Source organism: Chiloscyllium punctatum, chromosome 30 (assembly GCF_047496795.1).
Source record: "Chiloscyllium punctatum isolate Juve2018m chromosome 30, sChiPun1.3, whole genome shotgun sequence".
Lineage (NCBI taxonomy): Eukaryota > Metazoa > Chordata > Chondrichthyes > Orectolobiformes > Hemiscylliidae > Chiloscyllium > Chiloscyllium punctatum.
In genome coordinates, this window is record NC_092768.1 from 4,915,045 (window position 1) to 4,933,403 (window position 18,359).

The window sequence follows — 18,359 nt, forward strand, 5'->3', positions numbered from 1 at the left end:
TCCAACCCGTCCATGCCTACCAGATATCCCAGACTAATCTAGTCCCACCCGCCAACACCTGGCCCATATTCCCATTCATATCCCCATCCAGATAAAATGTTGCAATTGTACCAGCCTCCACCACATCCTCTGGCAGCTCATTCCGTACATGTACCACCCTCTGTGTGAAATAGTTGTCCCTTAGGTCTCTTTTATATCTTTCCCCTCTCACCCTAAATCAATGCTGTCTAGTTCTGGACTCCCCCACCCCAGGGAAAAGACTTCTATCCTTAAAATGACCCTCATGATTTTATAAACCTCTATAAGGTCACCCCTCAACCTCCAACGCTCCAGGGAAAACAGCCCTAGCCTCTTGCTCAAACCCTTGCAAATCTTTTTTGAACCCTTTCAGCTTTCACAACATCTTTCCAACAGGAAGGAGACCAGGATTGCACGCAATATTCCAAAACTGGCCTAACCAATGTATAGGTGAATTTCTGAGAGATGTGACAGGATCCCTTGGGGCCTTGGTTGGAGGTGAGGGGCATGGTGTGGGTGCAGGTTTTGCACTTCCTGCAGTGACAGGAAATAGGTGCTGGGAGTGGGTGTGGACCTGACGAGGGAGTTGCAGAGGGAATGGTCTTTTTGGAACACTGATGGGGTGGGGAGGGAACTATATCTCTGATGGTAGGGTCCGTTTAGAGGTGGCGGAGGATGATGCGCTATATGCGAAGGTTGGTGAGGTGGAAGGTGAGGACCAGGGGATTCTTTCCTTACTGCATTGGGAGGGGTGGCGTTCAAGGGCGTGAAGTGGAGGAAATGCACTGGAGGGCACCGTCAATCACGTGGGAAGGGAAGTTACGGTCGTGGAAGAAGGAGGCCAGTACCTTTTATTTCAACCTCAAGTTCACGTGGACCACCTCGGAAACCTTCCTCCCCTTCTGGGACCTCTCCATCACCATCCAACTAACCACAGACATATACTACAAACCCACCGACTCCCACAGCGACCCAAACTATGCCTCCTTTCATCCTACCGCCTGTAAAAACGCCATCCGTTATTCCCAATTCCTCTGCCTCTGCTGCATCTGTTCCCAGGATGACAAATTGCACCCCAGGAAGTCCCAGATGGCCTCCTTCTTCCACTATTGCAGTGTCCCTTCCCACATGGGTCAAAAGCACAGCAGCTCAGGCAGCATCAGAGGTGCAGGAGAGTTGATGTTTTGGGCATGAGCCCTTCATTAGGACTACTTTTGTTCCCATATCTTATGGTCTGAAATAATGCTCCCGTATTTGCTAGAATTGCTGGTTCAGAGGAGAACCACAAACACAACTGGAATTGAAAGTCATACAAGAAACAGCGTTTGTGAAAGTTTCAATTTAAGCTTCACAATTGATAGTGAATTTGATTCTGTGGTTGGTGTTTCACTGTAAAGTTGAAATCAGAACTGATTTTCTTGTAAATTACTTATTCCATTCCTTCATCGATAAACCTCTTAAAAAGCACCCACACAAACAAATTAACCACAGCCAGTCTTAGAAACTTGAATGTACAGGTGGACTGTAACATTTCAAGATGTGAAAAGGAGTCACACCCACTCCTTCCTGTGCTTTCAAGAACGTGCCCAGCAGCTTTCCAACAATAGAGTCTTAGAGATGGAGAGCACAGAAACACACCCTTCAGTCCAACTCGTCCATGCTGACCAATTATCCCAACCTAATCTAGACCAATTTGCCAGCACTTGGCCCATGTCCCTCCAAACCCTTCCTATTGATAGACCCATCCAGATGCCTTTTAAATGCTGCAATTGTACCAGCCTCTGGCAGCTCATTCCATGCATACACTACCCTCTGCGTGAAAAAGTTGACCCTTAGATCCCTTTTATATCTTTCCCCACTCACCTTAAACCTATGCCCTCTAGTTCTGGATCCCCCTACCCCAGGGAAAACACCTTGTCTATTTACCCTATCCATGCCCCTCATGATTTTATAAACCTCTATGAGGTCACCCCTCAGCCTCTGACGCTCCAGGGAAAACAGCCCCAGCCTGTTTCAGCCTCTCCCTGTAGCTCCAATCCTCCAACCCTGGCAACATCCTTGCGAATCTTTTCAAGTTTCACAACATCCCTGAATGCCTGTGGCTCATTTAGCACAATGAGATGTCACTGGGCACCTCCTCAAAAAGATTTACACTGCTCCAGAAATGAAATGGACACAATTAAGTGCACCAATTAGTTCCTAAACTTGTCTGATCCTCCTGTTTCTGTCTCCCAGAACCTGCAGTGTCTCCCTGCTTGTTCTTATTTATTTCCAGTGTCTCTCCTGGAGTTTGCCCCCAATGTGTGTGGACAGGGATTTAACATTGCTCAGATCCACCTTGAGACTGAAGTGGAAGAGAAGTGACAGCTGCTCTAGACTGGCACAAGTTTCTAGAGGGAGGGGGGGGAGGGGGTTGGAGAGGTTGGGAGGGGGTGGGGTTTGTGGTATCCTGGGCACACTGAAAATTGGTGCTGAATGCACGGCTATTTCTTTCCTGAAAGCAGATTACACAATCCTATCTAAAGGTCATTGCTAACCAGGTCAGGTCTGCTCTGGGATTGGTGATTCACCCCAACCAATCCTGTGCTTCCCCCTTCCACTCTGCCAAGGACATGAAGGTCCTGGGCTTCCTCCATCTCCAAACCCCAACCACCTGATGCCTGGAGGAAGAGTGCCTCATCTTCTGCCTTGGGACCCTCCAAACGGGATGAATGTGGATTTCACCAGTTCCCCCATTTCCCCTCCCCCGACGTTATCCCAGTCCCAACCTTCCTACTCAGCACCCGCCCTCTTGAACAGTCCCACCTGTCCATCTTCCTTCCCACCTATCTACTCCACCCTCCTCTGACCTATCATCTTCTCCCCCACCTTCATCTGCCTATTGCATTCCCAGCTGCCTTCCCCCCCCCTACCATTTATCATTCAGCCTCCTTGGCCCACAAGCCTCATTCCTGACGAAGGGCTCTTGCTTGAAATGTTGATTCTCCTGCTCCTGGGATGCTGCCTGACTGGCTGTGCTTTTCCAGCATCACACTCTTTGAGTCTGTGCTGTACTGGGTAGGATGATCTGAGAGCCTACGTGCAGGACAGGGGGACACCTGCCTCATCAGCCTGTACCAGGAGAAGATCTTTGGCAGGATCTCGCACACCTACATGCTCTCCTAAATGGACACTGGCGAGGGAATCTGCAATTGGATCTGACTGCTCTCCACCAAGATCGTTAGTGCCGTCTCAATCAATGAAAGCTTCCCGATCAGATCCGGAGTCAGGCTGGGCTGCCCACTCTCTCCTGGTGTGTGTGTGTGTGTCTGTGTGTGTGGTATAGAGTCCTTTGCTGAGTCCATCAGGAAGGATGTGAGCCTGAGAGGGGAGACTATTCCAGGCAGGTCAAAGCCTCCCTGTACATGGATGATGTTGTCATTTTCTGCTCGGATTGGCTGTCAGTGCACGGACTTCTGAGCATCTATGGCCAGTTCGAACTGGCCTCAGGAGCCAAGGTAAACCGAGGCAAGAGCGAGGCCTTGTTCTTTGGGTACTGGGCCAACCAAATCCTTTATATCCTTTACCATCTGGACAGATTGCCTGAAGGTGTTGAGAATACAGTTCAGAGGGGCTGGGGCATGCATAATACCAATGTGAGGAAGAAACTGGTCTGTTGGGAGCACCACTCCCTCTGCATTATGGGTAAAATCCTGGTCATCAGGTCTGAGGTACTTCTATTGTTGTACCTGGGACATGCCTGGCCCATTCCCCTAAACTGCGCTGTCTCAGTCACACCTCACCTGAACCCTATCCACAGAGACACAATGTACAAGGCTCTGGATAAAGTTGGGGTGGGGGGGGAGCACGTACAGAATGCTACCCCCACCCTGATGGCCACCTCTATGTGTGGCTGCATCAAGCTGTGTGTAAATCCTTGATACATAAACACCAAGTATCAGTACGTACTGAGATTCGATCTGTCCCGGGGTTGGGAAGGATGGGACTGCCCTCGCTGCTGCAGAACTCTCCGAGTAGTTGGACTGTTCTGTATCTCCTGTCCCTTGTGGAGAAATTTGCAAAGAAAATCACCTTTACCCACCGGTCCATCAGGGAGTGGTCAGCACGTAGTATCCCTGAGACCCTGAGGGATAATGAGAGTGTGGATGCTGTCACTTGGTTCCTTGAGCAGACTGTCAAAGTCATTCAGCAGAATGTCCCATCGCCAGAACTTTCCAAACAAGCACCAAGACATCACTCGACTGGTGGTGACAAGGGCACTGTCCGTCAGATCCTTCATGTATGCCCGGTCGGTCTGCACCACCGCACGCTGCCCTCAAAGTGGCGGCATGGGGATACAGAGTGTCACACATCTCCCTCTGGAAGGTTCCTTTGTAAAAAGGAAGTCTGGAGGGAGATGCAGCTTAAAGATATGTTGCTGGAAAAGTGAAGCAGGTCAGGCGGCATCCAAGGAGCAGGAGAATTGACATTTCGGGCATAAGCCCTTCTTCAGGAATGAGGAAGGTGTGCTAAGCAGGCTAAGATAAAGGGTAGGGAGGAGGGACTTGGGGGAGGGGCGTTGGGAATGCGATAGGTGGAAGGAGGTTAAGGTGATAGGCCGGAGAGGGGGTGGGGGCGGAGAGATGTTAGTGGTTTGTGTCATCCTGAGCAGCTCCATGAGTCTGTGCTCTACCTGGGACACACACTGAGACAAAGTACGGCTGCACCTGGAGGACCATCAACTCAGTGAAAGTCACTCTTTGGTCTGCCCAAAACGTGTTGGTCTTCTAGAGCAAGGAGTTGACCCCGACCGAGTGTTGCAGACTGGCACATCCCAAGGTCCAGGACTACATGCTGAGGGACACACTAGAGCCTGGGGCAGCTGCTGCCAAAGGGCAGTGGGGAAAGACCACAGTCTGAGGTCTTGCTGCTGAAGGTAAATGGGGGTCCGTTGAGTTATCGGACCCTCCTGGTGCCTCAAGTGTGTGTAAGTATGTGGTATAAGTATGAAGTGCCTTGGGTCTGTTTGTTCCCCATATATTGTTCAAACAAAAGAAAAATCACCAAGGTTCTCTAAAGGTGCGGCTGAGTTTGCTGGGGTTATCTCGGGGATTTCCCAGTTATCATTCCCAAAGTAAATTAAACTGCTTCAAAGGTTTTCTTTACCAACAGAAATTTCAGTGTGGTTTGTACAGAATTACAAAATGAATTCAACGTGTTCTCACCCATCGCCAGCACTCAATGATTCCACTGTCCACAGAAAACACTGCAGGAACTCACGAGTAACTTGGGGATTTGGAATCATGGCAGGTGATGCAATGTGATTTCATTGTAACTTTTTTAAAAAAAGGTCTTACGATTTACATATGAAAGAACTGAAAACAACACAGTCATTCTAAAAGATGAGAGACTTAACAAACAATCTGGGTCTTTTTCAATATATAATTTCAGTTACATCACACTGTAAAGTTTTGCTATAAATTCTGTGTCTTACAATCTTATTCTCCACAAACACCTGATGAAGGAGCATCGCTCCAAAAGCCAATGCTTCCAATTAAACCTGTTGGACTATAACCTGGTGTTGTGTGATTTTTAACTTTGTACACCCCAGTCCAATACCAAATCATGTCAATCAAAAACGGAGATCTAACATTAAAAGAGTGATAGAAGCTTTCGAAAAGGCCTTCATGAAATGATACTTCCACTTTGATGTTCTAAACCTGATTTTATTTTTATCTCTGAATCATTGAATGTGTTATTTCATTGTGCAGTCAGCAGAGAACTGATAAAGAATTATATCATTATTCATCGATCGCTCAAACATTTCAATAAACAATATTCTGTAGTGATTAAAAGACCAGAGTGAACAAATGTCATTCTCGAGAAACACTTGTTCTGTTTAAAGATTGAAATATATGTTTTTCCAGATGAAGTACTGGTTCCCCATGCTATCATGTCAGTGATTCTCCAGTGAGTGTCAACAGCAACAACTTGAGCCTGTGGAGGGTCCCTAACTTCACAAAATGGGCTTCATCAAATTCGAACTCACCCAAAGGATCAGTCCGCAAACAGTTCACGTGCTCACCCAATCCTCCTGCGCTGTCCCCCTGTTTATTAGTGAATTCCAGTGTGTCTCCAATCCTGGTGGTCACTGAGGGAGCAGACACTGCAGTTTGCCCCAGGTGTGTGGGGAGGGAGGGGGTTTAAACACTGCTCAGACCCGCCTTTAGACTCGACGAGAGAAGCGTAATATTATGCCCCGGGCTGGCACAGCTTTCCAGACGGAAGGGATTAGGGGTGTCCTGGGCATAGTTTGAGAACTGTGGGGAGCAGCTCCCCCAACAAAATGCAGTGAACCCAAACTATGGGGCTAAGCAGAGCTGGCTGGCTGATGCTGCAGGTTTGCACAAAGTGAAGGCCACCTCCCCTGTCTTTTAACTACAGGAATCTCAACTCCAGGGAGAGCCCAGTGGGGATAAGAACCTGCTGCCCCTTTGTCCTGTATCTTCTGGAGCATGCTTATGAAACAAGTTCAGAAGGATTTAGTTGGGAGGGGGAGGGGTGGCAGCAATGTATCCCAACTCCTTTATGAGTAGAACGGCCACTTCCACACCTAATATCACAATTATATTGAAAGAAAGATGACTCCACCTGACATCTTTGTTCCCACCTGTATTTTTATGTTGATTTGTTTCCCAGAAGCCCTCACACCAAAATGATGCGACCACCTCCCCCCCTGTCCTGTAATGAGGTCAGCCAACTGGACCCCATAGAATAGGAGTTCCCTGATTGGGGCTGTTAACCTGGTCCCATGTGGGAGCCCTGGCTGACAGATATAAACAAGAGTGGCAGAGGTTCTGTAAACAAAGGGTGATGGGATACCGGCCCCTGTGCAGTTATTTCAGTAACAATGAGTGAAAAGAAAATACAGATCTGAAGAAATTTGCTCAGACATCTTTATTTTGGGACAAGTATTTCTGGCAGTGTCATTAATTGGGAACCTTGATTTGTTTTGTCCTGCCATCGAAGACTAGGCCCAGTATGTGGAAAGATTGCACCATGTTTTCCTGGGCAAATTACACTGGGGCAGATGAAAAGCAACAAACAATTCTCCTGACAACTTGTGGATCCACAGCTTTTTCGGTTATTCGGAGCTTAACATTGCCTGAGGCACCAGACGCAAACCTTTTGACAGCTGACCTATTTTTAAGGAATGTTGTGACCCCAAGCCTCCTCTAATTCAGAGACACTATCGGTTCTAATCAGCTTTCCAAGACCATGAGAAATCTGTGGCAGTATTTTCGATGAGGTTAACATGATTGGCAGACATGTGATTTTGTATTAAGCCTGAATGAGATGTTGAAAGAACATGACGGATTTGTGATGTGACTATGCAAAAGCACAGACTAGCTGAATCCCAACTGGATTTCAAACAGGCCCACGACTGGCTTTATCAGTAGAAAATGCAGCGAGTGGAGCATAGATGAGTTGCAGGGTATATCCAATGGAAGACTGAGGTTGGGTGACACCACTTAAGCAAAGACAGTTGCACAGTCTCACTCAGGACATATCCCGAACAGAGGGACTCTAGATCAGCCCAAAGCAAAGCCAAGTGATTAACATCTTCAGGATCAGGGCTGGCAAGTCATTATAGTTGCTGCCACTATGTGGACTTGAGACAGCAAGCGAGTCCTACTAGCCCTGAATTGAGTCAGAACACATAAGTTGGTATCCAGAAGAGTGCACATCCTTGAAAGCCCACGAGCTTGGAACAGTGAAACTGCTCAGCAGCATCCAAATCAGAAGCAGTCAAAGTGAGTATCTGATTGAATAGCTGCCTGGTTCTAATGAAGGTGGAGACCAGCGTGTCTGTCTCAGTGATTGCAGAATCACTAATAAAATTCACTCTGGACTCCAACCCTTAAGTTACATAAGGTCTTTACCTTATCCAATCCCAATCTCCTATTCTCCTTTAGATGTCTTAACTGTATTGACACTATTGGGTAATGAATTGTCCCCTGAACTCTGACAAGATTTGTTGATTATATTCGATTTATGACTTCCAATTTTGTCGCCCCACAAGTGGAAACATTGTTATTTCATTTTTCAAACTTATGGTATGATCTGCCTGTACAACATGCAAAACAAAACTTTTCACTGTGCAACAATAATGAATCAAATCAGTTAGATCAGCAATCATCTTAAATAGTAGAGCTGACCTGAGTACCTCTGCTTCTAATTCATATGTTGACATAATCAGCAGAATTTGTGTTCAATTAGATGCTCCAGAAATCTCTCTACTGGCAGGCAATTAAAAGAGGAATGGACTGTATGAACAGGCATTTCTCAATGAAGCCAAGAATCTGCTGCATATATTCTTCGGAACAAATCCATACCCACTGTGGTTTAATTCATGGAGTATTTTATATAAACTACCACATATGAAAAGGCAATACTCAGAGGCACGCACGAGAATTCCCAGAAGCATGGTATTCCAACCAGAACTCTATCAACAACTACATTGACTTGGACCCCATTTACCATCCCTTGAGAAAAAGAACTGGAAATGACATCACTGCAGGAAATGACATCACCGACCCAAGGAAACCCAAACATATAAATAGAAAGCAGGAACTATCAGCAGTGCTTCATCTGTAGGCTCACTGATGATGTTACCTAGTATCGTGACGAAATATTTGAAAATGTACCTTCCAGCTCAACGAGCAAACCTACATCCAGAACCTCAAACTGAGCTACAAATCTTGTCGAAACTCACTAGTATTCAAACCTAGAAGAAACCTACAATACTCTACTTGCAATACAAGTGATTATCTCCACTAATACTGTGCGAAACTGACATGACTACATGCAGCATGTGCAGGTCCTGGTAATATAGTGAATACACTTGAGAATGCAGAACTTGCATTGGGCATTTGCCTACCTTTCTATCTGACACTTAATAATGGTGAAAGAATGGGTATTGCTGCGAGCAAGAGGCTTAGAATTTGCATTACATTCAGATGCAGCGTAGATGGTGCACAAGACATTGTTTTAAATGTATGAGCAGCTACACAGGTGATGACAAAGATTTTTGAATGTGGAATAATGTGAATGTGTGGAAATAGGAGATGTTGTCTACAGATGGAGCTTCTGCTGTGCTATTTCAAAGGAATGCTCTTGTCCAACAACTCCATTACTTGTTGCAATAACACTGTGTGGCTCATTATGTAGATCAAGGCTTTGACAATACCAGGAAGGAAGTACCGATTGTGAAGGTAATTAAAACACCTGTAAAAGACCATTTATACAATCTCTAAATCCTTTGTCCAAAGATGACAAGGTGGGGAAGCAGGGTTGAGTGTATGGTGCTGGAAAAACACAGCAGGCCAGGCAGCATCCGAGGAGAAGGAGAGTCGACGCTTTGGGCATAAGCCCTTCATCAGGAATGAGGGGGTGGCCCAAGGGGGCTGAGAGACAAATGGGAGGGGGTGGGGCTGGGAGGGAAGATAGCTGAGAATGAAATAGGTAGAGGAAGGTGGGGGTGAAAGTGATAGGTTGGAGAGGAGGGTGGAGTGGGAAAGGTAGTAGACAGGTCAGGAGGGCGGTGCCGAGTTGGAGGCTTAGGACTGGAATAAGGTGGGGGGAGAAGAAATGAGGAAACTGGTGAAATCCACATTGATCCCATGGGGTTCCAGGGTCCCAAGGCAGAAGGTGGAGCATTTTTCCTCCAGGCACTGGGTGGTTTGGGCTTGGCAATGGAGGATGCCCAGGACCTGCATGTCCTTAGCGGAGTGGGAGGGGGAGTCAAAGTGTACCGCCATACCTGTGGGGTGCAGTGAGAGAAAGACTCACTGTGATCCTTGGAGTGAGAGGAGAACTTCTTCAAGGTAGGTATCCTTGGAAGAGACTTTGCAACAAATGTCACAGAAAATGTGAGGGTGATTGTTGTTAGAATACTGAATGCATTCACAAACTCTGCCTGGACCTGTGTTTTTGTTTTTGCCACTGTTTACCTATTATTTATTTACCGATGCTACTTAACTCTGTGACCTGCCTGTATTGCTCACAAGACAAAGCTTTTCACTGTGCCTCGGTATACGTGACAATAAATTCAATTCTATTCTATTCAACCTCTCAATGAAGCTCGGGGCTTTCTAGATAATTTGCTGTAAATGTTTTGATTACAGATCCTTTCTCAATACTTTTGAATGTAAAATTTCAGAACTCAAGGCCCGATTACAAAGTACCCTCTTAAGAAGCCGTCCGGTTCTGTGTCACTCTAGACTACATTAAATAAGCTGTTGTTTGAATTATAGAGTCATACAGATGTACAGCACGGAAACAGATCCTTCAGTCCAACCCGTCCATGCCGACCAGATATCCCAACCCAATCTAGTCCCACCTGCCAGCACCCGGCCCATATCCCTCCAAACCCTTCCTATTCATATACCCATCCAAATGCCTCTTAAATGTTGCAATTGTACCAGCCTCCATCACTTCCTCTGGCAGCTCATTCCATACACGTACCACCCTCTGGGTGAAAAAGTTGTCCCTTAGGTCTCTTTTATATCTTTCCCCTCTCACCCTAAACCTATGCCCTCTAGTTCTGGACTCCCCACCCCAGGGAAAAGACTTTGTCTATTTACCCTATCCATGCCCCTCATAATTTTGTAAACTTCTATAAGGTCACCTCTCAGCCTCTCATGCTCCATGGAAAACAGCCCCAGCCTGTTCAGCCTCTCCTTATAGCTCAAATCCTCCAACCCTGGCAACATCCTTGTAAATCTCTTCTGAAACCTTTCAAGTTTCACAACATCTTTCTGATAGGAAGGAGACCAGAATTGTATGCAATATTCCAACAGTGGCCTAACCAATATCCTGTACAGCTGCAACATGACCTCCCAACTCCTGTACTCAATACTCTGACCAATAAAGGAAAGCATACCAAACGCCTTCTTCACTATCCTATCTACCTGCAACTCCACTTTCAAGGAGCTATGAACCTGCACGCCAAGGTCTCTTTGTTCAGCAACACTCCCTAGGACCTTACCATTAAGTGTATAAGTCCTGCTAAGATTTGCTTTCCCAAAATGCAGCATCTCGCATTTATCTGAATTAAATGCCATCTGCCGCTTCTCAGCCCATTGGCCCATCTGGTCCAGATCCTGTTGTAATCTGAGGTAACCTTATTCGCTGTTCACTACACCTCCAACTTTGGTGTCATCTGCAAACTTACTGACTGTACCTCTTATGCTTACATCCAAACCATTTATATAAATTACAACAATTAGTCCTGACCAAATTCTTTCAGGAGAGTCCTGGAGCATATTGAGAATTAATTAGCAAAGACCAGGATTTGCAAGGAGAGGCCATTGTCTCCAAGAAACAATTTAGCTTGAAAAGTTGCATTGCATCAGTTGCAAGAGGTGAAGAAATCGGTACAGAAGTTACTGACATTTCATCCCTGCTGCCTGAGTCATCCGATTAAAAAACAAGGTTTTCTGAACAGAAACTCAATATTTTGCGATCGCAAAGCAGCTCACTGAGAACTAATTGACTAATGTCGAGATATTTCGATTGTAGTGAACCGCTACAACGTGGTCGAGAGGTGAAAGATGCAATCATTGACCAATGTCCTGATTATAAAAATACACAACTTGCAGAGGAACACAAAGCAGCGATTCCGGAGACATGGAAACGTCCACGATTGAATTTTAAAACAAACATTGTGGACAGAATTCAGGACGAATAGCTGGCAGATGTGAATACCATCCCGGGAAGGGTGCCAGTCAGGGTCAGATTCCTCACTGGGGGTGGAAGTGAAATTGACAGGATATGCAAGGATTGGTAAAGACAGGGTCCTTAACCAGAAACCACTGGCTCGGGAGCTCATTGCAGTGTCAGCGATGAAAGGAAATAATCTTTAATTTGAGGCATGAGAAAGAGTGACAATTATTTTCTTTCCTTGGTAACTTCTCAAAATGTGACCAGCCAAACCGAGCTTAAATGCTCTATAGAAACGTCTTCGAGAAGAGGCAAGATGAGAGTGGTGCTGGAAAAGCACAGCAAGGCCAGGCAGCATCCGAGGAACAGGAGAAACTACCTTTCAGGAACTCTTGACTTTGCCCGACTCTCCTGCTGCTCGGATGCTGCCTGACCCTTGCTGTGCTTCCCCCCCCCCCCCCCCCCCCCCCCCAAGCACCACATATATCTCCAGCATCTGCAGTCCCCACTTGTGCCTCGTGGAGAAGGGCAAATCGAGGGCAGTGGAAAGAGCACACAGCCTGACGGGATGTCCCCGATGGGTGAGGGAAACACTTTGATCCTGTCAGGCAGACCTCAGGTTCACAACTGCTGAGAGAGGCAGCTACCAGTCGGCAACAGCAGCATGTCGTGAAAATGGGGCAGTCAGCTGCAAACCTCGGTGCGAGTCTGATTCCACAAGGTGGGGGGGGGGGGGTAAGTTTTAGTGTTACATTTCAACATTCAATTTCACAATGAACACTCATGGTAAGTAGCAGAGCTGTTTAAGTGTCCCGTTCTTTTAATATCCTTTATGCTCTGCTACATCTCTGGGGCAAGTGGAAACTTGAACCAAGAGCCTCCTGGCACAGAGCAAGGGACATTGCCAGTGTATCGTAAGAACCCTTCTGCTGTGGGCGGCTTGAGTAACAAACGATTGAGCAAATGACAAGCATGGTTAACCACCTTCTCGCTAAATGACTGCTTACATGATTCGGAAGGAAATCCGCTATTCTCACAGATGAAAGACAATCAATTCTTCAAAGTATAATTTCAGTTACATCACACTGCACATTTTTGCTATAAATTCTGTGTTAGGATCGAGCCCTCCACTAACATCTGATGAAGGAGCGTCGCTCCGAAAGCTAGTGTGCTTCCAATTAAACCTGTTGGACTATAACCTGGTGTTGTGTGGTTTTTAACTTGGCTTACTGACAGATATCAAGCAATTACTCACTCAAGCTCCACATCAACTAGGTTACTTAACCACTTCGATGCGTCTTTGTTAGCATTAAAATAAAAACAAACACTTATATAAAAAGAAAGGTGCCGGTTATTATCCTAACTTGTAAACATAGCCACACACGTAACTAAAAAGCAGTGACACTCAGAATCCCGACAGTGAGTGGAAACAGACCCAGGCCCACACCCCTACCCTATTTTTACCACTGACTAAGACACCCCAGCCTCTTCATTTAACATGGCCAGTTTTTTTTTGGACTGTGGGAGGAAACCCACGCAGACACTGGGAGAAGGTGCAAACTCCACATTCGAAGCTCCTCGGATGCTGCCTGAACTGCTGTGCTCTTCCAGCACCCCTAATCCAGAATCTGGTTTCCAGCATCTGCCGTCACTGTTTTTACCACACAGACTCTCACCCGAGGCTGAGACTCGAACCTGGGTCCCGAGCGCCGAGAGACAGCCGTGCTCACCACTGAATCAAAGTACGACAGCTACATCCCACAAAAAAATAATCCCACAGGAACTTCAGCAAAGTTCAGGGGTTTTTGTTTTGGACACCGAACCACCCAAAAGTATATTAGGACGATTGGTTCCATGAAAGTTTAAAACTTACCCGAGTCCTGAACGTTCACACATAGCCTTGCAGGGTGAGCTGGTCACGTTCAGAGCAGCTTTTAAAGCCTTTCCGGTGAGTAATAATTCGAATTACGCCTCCCAAATATGACAGTATAGTACTTTGTGAAAGTTACACGCGGTTTCTACGACATCAGGCCAGCAGTGAACGCGCACACCCAAAAAAAACCCAGAAGTTGTTGGAAAAGTTCAGCAGGTCTGGCAGCCTCTGTGGAGAGAAATCGGAGTTAACGCTTTGGGTTCTCGTGAGGTTCTGAGGAAAGGTCGCCGGACCCAAAGCGTTAACTCCGATTTCTCTCCACAGAGGCTGCCAGATCTGCGGAGCTTTTCCAGCAACTTCTGTTTTTGTCTCTGATTTGCAGCATCCACAGCTCAGATTTTTTTTTAAAAAAAAAGCAGGTCATGTTGCGGCTGTACAGGACATTGGTTAGGCCACTGTTGGAATATTGCGTGCAATTCTGGTCTCCTTCCTATCGGAAAGATGTTGTGAAACTTCAAAGGGTTCAGAAAAAAAGTTACAAGGATGTTGCCAGGGTTGGAGGGTTTGTCATCTGTGATGCAGTGCAGCATCACAACACTACAGCCAGGGAACACCAGAAATGGGGACAAGAGATACAGAGGGTCAGTGAGAACACAGCAGGGAGGTAGTGAGAAAGAGTGAGACCAGCACTGGGGATAAGAGAGGCTCCACCACTTTTATTTTGCACAGTGGACTAAAAAAAAAGTCAAAAAGATATTGCTTTAAACAGGAGTAGCAGAAGTTGTTGCATTCCTTGGATGGTTTTTCTCAATCGAGTTAAAAATCACACAACACCTTATAGATGTTTATACAATCATGAGAGGCATGGATAGGGTAAATAGACAAAGTCCCTTCCTTGGGATGGGGAAGTTCAGAACTAGAGGGCATAGGTTTAGGGTGAGAGGGGAAAGATATAAAAGAGACCTAAGGGGCAACTTTTTCACGCAGAGAGTGGTATGTGTATGGCATGAGCTGCCAGAGGAAGTGGTGGAGGCTGGTACAATTGCAACATTTAAGAGGAATTTGGATGGGTATATGAATAGGAAGGGTTTGGAGGGATATGGGCCGGGTGTTGGCAGGTGGGACTAGATTGGATTGGGACATCTGGTCGGCATGGATCGGTTGGACCGAAGGGTCTGTTTCCATGCTGTACATCTCTATGACTCTATGACCAGGTTATAGTCCAACAGGTTTATTTGGAAGCACTAGCTTTCAGAGCACTGTTCTTTCATCGGGTGGTTGTGGAGTATAAGATTGTAAGAATTTATAGCAAAAGTTTACAGTGTGATGTAACTGAAATTATATTTTGAAAAAGACCTTGTTTGTTTGTTAAGTCTCTCATCTTTTAGAATGACCATGTTGGTTTCAAATCTTTCATACGTAAACCCCAGAACTTTTTAAAAGTTACATTCTCAAGTGAACTTTAACAGTAGGTCCTATGTCGGCCCAGATAATACTTTGAAGGTGTGAGGTGCCCTGTGTGAGGCTGTCTGTGCCCCAATGGTCAGCCTGATTCTATTTCTAAAAAAAAGGGTTTTACAGAATCTTACATGGATTCATGCAATTTTTGAGCAAAGTAAAGTGTAATTCTGCAAGTATAAATTCACTCCATGAACTTGTGTGTGCATATGTGTGCACGTGGGGGTGGGGGGTGGGGTGGGGTATGAGTGTCTGTGAGACAGTGTGTGTATGTGTGAGTGTAAAGGGATACAAGTATGTGAGAGGGTGCGTTTATGGGTGTGAGAAAATCGTTTATCAATTGAATAATTGTAGGCTCAGAAGGGCTCAGCACAGTAACAAGAATTTGATTGGTTCCTGGGTGAGGGGCTGCAGATGGACCATGGGGGAGACACTTCTGGTCTGCAATGGGGAAACACTTTGATCTCTCTCTCTCTGCTGGGTGGAACAACAACAGGAATTTGACTGGTGGATGTTCTTGCTCAGCACATTTCTATAATTCAATTAATTTGTTGAAAGGCAAAGGAGGGAAACCTCTTTCAGTTGTAAAGTCAATGTGAGATGAGAATCTTGTGTGGTGATTGGAGAATCAAAAGGAGCTGAGACAATTCTCTGATGAATTGGTGCTAAAACAATGCAGCCCTGACTTATTTTCCTTTCCCCAGCCATAATACCTTGCCCTGTGGCTTCGTATATCTGTTTGTATGAGTATTTGAAGAAAGGGACTGAGATTATGTTATACAGTTACAAATTAGCAATTCATCATGCGATTGGGTAAAATTGGGTTTGATTAAAATAAACAGTTGTTTGCGCTGCTGAAAAGTCAGGTGAGCAGGACTTTTTCACAACAATATGGCAGCTAGTTAAATTTGACGTGTGAATCATATTTTCACATTTGTCTTGACTTGGGGAATAAGGGGGCTTCGTTTCCTGTGTGTTGCCCAAGTGATTTGTTGCACAGCACAAAGAAGAGTGTGGGAACAGTGGGTGGGGGTGAGACCAGCAGTGGGGATATGAGCTGTACAGAGGCAGTGAGAACACGGTGAGGGAGCAGTGGGTAGGAGTGAGACCAGCAGTAAGGATTACTGCAGTCCAATGGGAAAGCCAGAGGCTGGGGTTTGTGGCTACGGTGAGTCCAAGCCACCAATGGCCCAAGCATCTACTTCCATCAAGAGCTAAGAACTAAAGATCAGTGCCCACCAAGGACAGGGAGGCAGTGAGCATTCACTGGAACTTAGAGAGGTGGTGAAATGATGGCAATGTTTGTGGTCCCAGGTCTCATGCTAACCTGGGTTCAAATCCTCATGTGTCAGTTGATGGAATTTAAAATTAGTTTAAGAGAAAAACCTGGAATTGAGAAATAACTTCAGTAATGGTGTCAATTGTTGAATAGCACTCACCAACACCCTTGGGGAAATCTGCCATCTTTACTTGCTCTGGCCTACATGTGACTCCAGGCCCACTGCAATGTGGCTGACTCTCAACTGCCAAATGGGCCAGGTGACTTACTCAGCCCAAGGGATAGTTATAAATACTGACCTTGCCCGGTGACACTTACAATGTATTGGAGTTAAAATCACACAACACCAGATTATAGTCCAACAGGTTTAATTGGAAGCACTAGAAGCACTGCTCCTTCATCAGGTGGTTATGGAGTACACACAATTGTAAGACACAGAATTTATAGCAAAAGTTTAGATTAGATTCCCTACAGTGTGAAAACAGGCCCTTTGGCCCAACAAGTCCACACCAACCCTCTGAAGAGTAACCCACCCAAACCCCTTTTCACTCTGACTAATGCACCTAACACTATGGGCAATTTAGCACGGCCAATTCACCCTAACCTGCACATCTTTGGATTGTGGGAGGAAACCGGAGCATCCGGAGGAAACCCACGCAGACACGGGGAGAATGTGCAAACTCCACACAGACAGTCACCCGAGGTTGGATACAGAGTGATGTAGCTGAAATTATACCTTGATTGTTTGTTAAGTCTCTCATCTGTTAGAATGACCGTGTTAGTTTCACTTCTTATATATGTAAATCACAAAACTCTTTTTTAAAAAAAGTTACAAACTCAAGTGAACTCAAGTAACAATTGATGTCAGCCCAGAGAATGTACTGGGTATTAGCAGTTCTATGTGCTGCTGTCTGTGCTACAATGTTTAGACTGATTCTAATCTAAAAAATGAATAAATAGAATCTTACATGGATTCATGCATATTGAGCAAAGTACAATATAACTTTGCAAGTACAAATTCACCCCACAAATTTATATATGTATATGTGGGTGTGGATGTGTCTGTCTCACTGACACTTGCAACCCCACCACCACCCCACCCCACCCACACACACGCACACGCACACATACATATATAAGTTTGTGAGGTGAATTTGTACTTGCAGAATTACATTGTACTTTGCTCAAAAACTGCATGAATCCATGTAAGACTCTGTTAATTCATTTTTTAGATTAGAATAAGTCTAAACATTATGGCACAGCCAGCAGCACACAGGGGTGCTAACACCCAATACATTCTCTGAGCTGGCACCAATTGTTACTTGAGTTCACTTGAGAATGTAACTTTTTTAAAAAAACATTTTTGTGAATAACATATGAAAGTGAAACTAACATGGTCATTCTAACAGATGAGAGATTTAACAAACAAGCAAGGTATTTTCCAATGTATAATTTCAGCTACATCACACTGCAAACCTTTGCTATAAATTCTGTGTCTTACAATCGTGTCCTCCACTATCACCTGATGAAGGAGCGTCGCGTCGCTCCGAAAGCTAGTGTGCTTCCAATTAAACCTGTTGGACTATAACCTGGTGTTGTGTGATTTTTAACCTTGTACACCCCAGTCCAACACCGGCATCTCCAAATCATGACTGCTGTAATGGAATAAAATAAAAGCTCTCCTTCCTCGGTTTGAGTGATCTTTGGCCCCCATTTCACGCAATACCACCATTCACCATCACAGAGGTGTCATGTATCACTACCTGGTATGGCAACTGTACCATTCAAGATAGGAGACGGTTACAGAGAGTGATGAACTTGGCCCAGACAATCACAAAGGCCAACCTCCCATCGATAGAATCCGTCTACCAGGCCCATTGTCAAGGAAAGGCTGCCAGCGTTCTTAAAGATCCATCCCACCCTGGCAATGTTTTTCTACAACCCTCTACCTCTATTGGGGAGAAGGTACAGAAGCCTGGAACACATGCACCAGCCGGTTTTGAAACAGTTTCTACCCTACTGTTGGTA

General features: G+C 45.5%; 1 protein-coding gene across 1 annotated transcript in view; it reads right to left on the minus strand.

Moving 5' to 3' along the window:
- Positions 1-13,614, minus strand: part of LOC140455139 (uncharacterized) — a 49,526-nt gene extending 35,912 nt beyond the window's left edge. Inside the window, exon 1 of the mRNA XM_072549809.1 lies at positions 13,595-13,614. The gene's annotated coding sequence lies outside the window, so the exon portion shown is untranslated. The remainder of the gene's footprint in view (positions 1-13,594) is intronic.
- Positions 13,615-18,359: the final 4,745 nt, after the last annotated feature.